Genomic DNA, 6,794 nt, shown 5'->3' on the forward strand with positions numbered 1-6,794 from the left:
TTAAATTCACTAAGGCTGCGAATAATACTAATGCTACACTCGTAAATGATTTCTTCTGGAAAATGTTTGATAGTGTCCGCCTGTATATTGGAACACAAGAGGTTGAAGCGGTTGATTATGTCTCTGCTATATCTGAAATGATGAAATTTACACTATATTCGTTTAGTGATAGAATGGGTAAGGGAGCTGTTGAAGGTTTTATTCCTGATATGTCAACGGGAACAAATGCTGACCCTGGTTGTAGTCAAAGGAAGTCAATGTATAATGATGATACAAAAGCAGAGAATAGTTTTACGGTAGCAGTACCTCTGAAAGGTATATTTGGATTTTGTGATTATGATAAAGTTTTGTATGGTCTTAAAATTAGATTTCAACTACAAAGGAATGATAATGTAAATAGGTTGCTTTTTGGGGTTGAAAATGCTTTTGGCGACAATAATAAATTTGTTATTAATGATTTGTGTTGGTATATTAGTGAATATACTCCTAATCTTAAAACGGAAGAGATGTTAAATAGAAGACTTAACTCAAAGAAACCGCTAAATGTATCATACCTTAAAAGAAGATGTCAACACGTTAAACTGGAACACACTACCTACACTTGGAATTTGGGTGTTCTTGAAGGAAAGCCACGATACCTATGGCTCATTTTTAAGAAACCAGATGGAGAGGAGGGTACTGATAAGAATAATGCGCTGAGTGATAATGCTAAGGTGAAACAACTTCGGGTTTCTCTTGATGGAACATTTTATCCGCGAGATAGATTGGAAATTGATTGGGAAAAAAATGATTATGCGGAAGCCTACAAGTCTTACCAAAAGGTGTGTGAAAGCAACGGTAATAATGAACCTATTTTGGATATGGTTGCGTTTCAAAAACTTTATACAATCTACGCAATTGACCTGAGTTCTCAAAAGGAAACTATATAGTCTAATAGAGTGGATACTTCTCTATACATTGAAAGAGGAGAGAATGAAGAAGTTGATGCTTATTGTTTGCTTTTGGAGGAAACAGAATTACAGATTAATACAGATAATGGTGTTATGATTAATATCACATAGGTTTTTTCTCATAAATAAATGGTAGGGGTATATGTTAATCAAATCAATCTTGATAAATTAACATCTTGTATTCAAAATCAAAAGCCTTGTATTATTAATGTTAATACATTTCAAAGAAAAGGAGCAGTAAGAATTGATGTTTTACTCACAAGAGAGCAGGTGAAAACACTAAATGATGCTGGATCACTTAAAATTAAAATGACAAAACCTATGTTAAAGAAATATTCAATAGACGAGTCAAGAAGAGGATTTCTCCCATTTCTAATTCCTTTATTTGCTGGTTTAAGTGCGGCGGGAGCATTGACTGGTGGTATTTCAGCAGCGATAAAAACTGCTAACGAAAGGAAGGCACAACTAAAAGCTCAAAAAGAATTGGAAAGACATAACAAGGAGTTGGAGAAACAAATTAGTGGAAGTGGTGTAATTGTAGATTTTGCTCAAAAACTTGACAGTCTACCTGATAAAGCTAGATTGTTAGTTGGAGATATGCTTTCCTCTATCGCTCAAGCGGGTGTTAAACTAACTAAAAGGGGTAATGGGTTATATCTTTCTCATAAATAAATGGATAAATGGTTTAAACAATTTGGAAAGAATACAACGTCAAATATAGAACTTACTAAATATTGTAAAAAACTAAAAATTGATAATGTGGTTATTTGTATGAGAGATGAATTAAAAAAGTTGTCCAAGAATACAATGAATATTATTATGAATTTAGACACACAGAATGGTTCTCATTGGGTTTGTATTCATAATAGTCAGGATAAATATTATTTTGATAGTTATGGTATGCCACCGCCTGTTGAAGTAATACAATTCTTACAGAATGGTGTTTATCAAACATTTCAAGTTCAAGAAATTAATTCTAAATGTTGTGGTCAATTATGTTTATATGTATTATTTCAACTCAACAATAATGAAAATTTTTATGATATCATTTTTAATCTAATATAAATGACTTATGTTGGAAAAGATGGTTCTATCTTTGGAAAATCCTCTCAGGATATTGATTTATCAAATTATTATACAAAGGCACAGGCTGAACGCCAAAAATATAGTATAAGTAAAAATATTAATATGAAGAATACTTATAAATTAATCAATTATCCAAACCCTACAGATGCGAATGACTTAATTAGATTCAGTGATTTATCACAATATATATTTTTAAATAAAACAGCACGTTTTGTTAAACAAGTAAAATTTACAACCACAACACCTGGTTATACTGACCATACACCTTTCCTCATTCAATTTAACTATCTGCTTACAATTGAATTTTATAAAGAAGGACATATAGTTAATATGCGAATCAATAAATGGGGGTATGATATGCCTGATTTAGGGTATAATTGGTATTTTTCAATAAACTTGGAAGACCTACATGATTTGAATCAGTCTCGTAAAGAAGAATATTATCCGCTTGGCGAGGATAAGGATTTATGTGGAAGTACAATTAGTAAACAACAAATACATGGTTTTAAGAAAAGAAAAATATATGATAGTATAGCGATGGTTAGCATGACAAAGAAGGAAGGTCATGAGATAAGGATAGAAAGCCAAGGAATACAAACCGATTTGGTAGTGGGAAGATGGGGTGGTATTACCTGTCATAATATTACTCTCACATATATTTCTGATACATAAATGGCAGGAAGAAGACTACAAGAGAATTATAATTTTTGTATTCAAGGATACCTACAAGAAAAGGGTGCTCGGTATTACATACCTTATGATGTGGAGCATATACATGGGAATTTTGTCATTAAAAACTGGCCTTATACTGATATTGTTAAACCCACAAATAGAGACTTGTTTAAAATATTAAATAAAAATGAACTTCTCAAAGTTATGAAATATAAAACTCTTTTAGAAATCGTCAACAAATCTTATTGGTATCCTATTATGAGAAAAATAATTATAGATACAAGAATATCTCAAAATCCAGATGAGTATATGTATAATATTATTTGGGGCTCAAGCTCAAGGGTAGCAAGGGATGAGGAAGGAGTTGAAGAAGAGAAGGAGGAAAGAGAGAAAAAGGAGAAGGAGGAAAGGGAGAAAAAGGAGAAGGAGGAAAGGGAGAAAAAGGAGAAGGAGGAGAGGGAGAAAAAGGAGAAGGATGAAAGGGAGAAAAAGGAGAAGGAGGAGAAGGAGAAGGAGGAGAGGGAGGAAAGAGAGAGGGTGGAAAAATATAAAAATATGACCATTCCTGAGATTAATGAAAGATTGAAGGTATTACGGCAAATAAATAAATCTCAACGCACTGAAGAGGAAAATAAAGAATTAATGACTCTTACAAACATATTGGTTTTTAAATTTACTATAATGAATTCAGAGAGCAGATATACAACATATAGTTGTTGATGTTGGTGTTATTGACTTTAGTTAGTTTTATTTGTAAATAAATGGAGGAGAGAGTGAAGCCATTTCTAAGGATTCTTTATGTTTTAAAAATCAAGATAGAAATGTATATGTTGAAAACCAAAAAGGTTTTGGCACTATGTAGGACTTTTTCTCATAAATAAATATGAGTTATTGTCTCAAATGTAAAAAGAAAACTAAATCTAAAAATATCTCTTATGTTAAAGCTAAAAATAATAGAGTTTATCAAAAAGGAATATGTCAAGTGTGTGGCTCTAAAAAGTGTCAATTCATCTCTCCTAAAAGTGGAGGAGACATACAAAAGTTTTTGTCAGGTAGCAAATTTACAACAACTGGAATTCCAGGGGAATTACACCTTCCAGGGTATTCTTTCTGTGGCCCAGGAACAAACTTGGATAAAAGATTAGATGAGGCTGACAATCCTAAACCTTGGTCTAAACCTACAAATAGGGTTGACGAAGTGTGTATGAAGCATGATATTGCTTATGGGAAAACCACTACGTTGACTGAAAAACATAAAGCCGACAGCGAAATGTTGTATAATTTGTCTTTGATACAAAATCCAACGTTGAGAGAGAAAGTTGATAGGTTTATTGTGAGAAATTTGATAAATGCTAAATTGAAACTTGGTCTTGGTTATTCACCCTCAAAAAACTATTAGGCTCTAATGATGTCATCAAGACTGAGGAGCTTTTGGCTGAAGAATTACACAAACCTATAATCACCAAGTTTAAAAGAAGGAAGGTTTATTCCAAAGACACTGACTACATATGGTCCGCTGATTTAATTGAATTGAATAATGACAGGGGATACAGGTATGCTTTAACCGTTATTGATTTGAGGAGTAGATTTGCCTGGGTTGTTCCTTTAAAAAATAAAAAGGGTGATACTTTAATGTTATCCTTTAAGCTAATATTTGATAGGGATAAAAGAAAACCAAAGAAACTGTGGACCGATGAGGGAACAGAGTTCTATAACAAAATATTTATGAAATTTCTTGAGGGGGAGGGTATTAAATTATACAGCACCTTTAATGAAGGAAAAGCAGTTGTTATTGAGCGTTTTAATCGTACTTTGAAAGAGAGGCTATATAAAAAATTCACACAACTCGGTTCTCAAAAATGGGTGTATTTAATTCAGGGTATTGTAGATAATTACAATAATACCGTTCATTCATCAACAAAATCAAAACCATCAGAATCATTTACAAAATTAGAATATGAAAAGGAGATTAATTTGAGAAAACCGAGGTTCAAAGTTGGTGATATTGTAAGAATATACAGATGGAAAAGCCATTTTGAGAAAGGTTATACAAAAAAATGGACTAATGAATTATTTTAAATCGTTGATGTAATGGATACAGTCCCTTGGACCTACAAATTATATGATTTAAATGGAGAAGAAATCTTAGGGTCATTTTATTCACAGGAATTACAAAAAACAAAGCTGATAACCCTTGAAAATAATAAATAAATAAAAAAATGTAATGGAGATACGTTTTTAAATCTGTGAACCCCAAACACAGAATCCCACAACTTTTTAGTTGGGGCTTAACTTTTGTGTGTATAATGGGGATACGTTTTTAAATCTGTGAACCCCAAACACAGAATCCCACAACTTTTTAGTTGGGGCTTAACTTTTGTGTGTATAACGGGGATACGTTTTTAAATCTGTGAACCCCAAACACAGAATCCCACAACTTTTTAGTTGGGGCTTAACTTTTGTGTGTATCATGGGGATACGTTTTTAAATCTGTGAACCCCAAACACAGAATCCCACAACTTTTTAGTTGGGGCTTAACTTTTGTGTGTGTGTGAGTGGGTCATAATAATGTACAAACCCTAACCCAACCCCCACATTAAAACACCATATTTGTTAGTCAAAACAACTGAATCCATTACATCAACCATTAAAAAAAAGTTCTTAACTCCATCTCTTTGTATGACCTTCCAATTCTATTTATCTTTTCCCAACTTTTTAAAAACAATTCAATAATAATATAAGATAAATGAGTCTGTGAGGTTTGACATTCATTCAAAAATTCACCTCACATCCAGAACCCTAACCCAACCCAATCCCTAACCCATCCCCATCCCTTACCCAACCCATCCCTAACCCTCACATTCAAAATCCCAACCCTAACCCAACCCATCCCTAACCCATTAACCCAACCCCATCCCTAACCCTCACATTCAAAATCCCAACCCTAACCCTAGCATAATCTTTTTTGCCTTTTCTTTTTTTAAATACGTATTTCAATATTTTTTTAAAATGTTTTTTAATACGTATTTCAATATATATATTTTTCCTCTTCCTCCAATTCTGTCTTTCAAGGCTTTCAAGTTGGAAAAAGTAGAAATGGGAAGAAAGTATTTTCCAGCATCTTCTTCCCTGAACTTTCTTGATATTGCTGAAATACATGTAAAAAAAAGAAATATATTACTTATCTAATATTGAATGAAATAACATATACTTTAATTGATTATTAATCAACTGAACTTACCTTAAATCAAACGTCATTAAAGAAAGAACATTGTTCATTGCTTTAGAATCCAAAGAGCCTCCAAGGTAAAACTCTTTCGTTGGATTATCAAGGTAAAACTCGTTCTCTTGGTCATGGTTGCTCAAAAGGTCTTTAAACAAATCGATCATTTCACCCCAGGTTGTGGCAAAAGTGGTATTTTCATTTTGAATCTCAGATACAATTTCCTGTGAGAGAAAATAACAACGTATTAATTAATTATTTTTTACATTTAATACACAATTATTATATGTATATTAAAATAAAATATTACCTTCATTGATGAGAAATTTGAATCGAGTTTATCAAGGTGAAGGTTTAGCTCCACACAGCTAGAGTCTCCAAAACGAAACCAGTTTTCAAAGTCTCCAAGGTAAAACTCTTTTCCTAATTTTATGAAATTTAGTGAGTCTCCAAGGTAGGCTCCACAGTTAGAACCATCTAGGCAGACCTCATAATTTGTTTTTCCCAAATTTAGTGAGTCTCCAAGGTAGGCTCCACAGTTAGAACCATCTAGCTAGGCAGACCTCATAATTTGTTTTTCCCAAATTTAGTGAGTCTCCAAGGTATAACTCTTTGGCTGGGTCATCTGGAACTGTGGGTCTTGGTTGTTCAAAAGGTCTTCAAACAAATCAATCATCATTTCACCCCAGGTTGTGGCAAAAGTAGTATTTTCATTTTGTATCTCAGATACAATTTCCTGTGAGAGAAAATAACAACGTATTAATTTAATACAATATTATTATTTATATAAATCAAGCTCTATGAATATTAAAAGAAACTTTGCTGACTCTTACACGAGTCTTATCTTTAAAAAACAACAACAA

At 32.6% G+C, this 6,794-nt stretch overlaps 1 long non-coding RNA gene across 1 annotated transcript; it reads right to left on the bottom strand.

The window, feature by feature from the left end:
* Nucleotides 1-5,183: 5,183 nt before the first annotated feature.
* On the bottom strand, nucleotides 5,184-6,478 carry LOC137429165 (uncharacterized). The gene is made up of 3 exons (XR_010984822.2): nucleotides 6,242-6,478; nucleotides 5,950-6,155; nucleotides 5,184-5,856 (listed from the first exon to the last, which is right to left on the bottom strand). It is a non-coding gene; the product is annotated as an uncharacterized LOC137429165 (long non-coding RNA).
* Between the last annotated feature and the right edge of the window lie 316 nt (nucleotides 6,479-6,794).

This window comes from Myxine glutinosa, chromosome 6 (assembly GCF_964187855.1).
Source record: "Myxine glutinosa chromosome 6, kmMyxGlut1.1, whole genome shotgun sequence".
NCBI lineage: Eukaryota > Metazoa > Chordata > Myxini > Myxiniformes > Myxinidae > Myxine > Myxine glutinosa.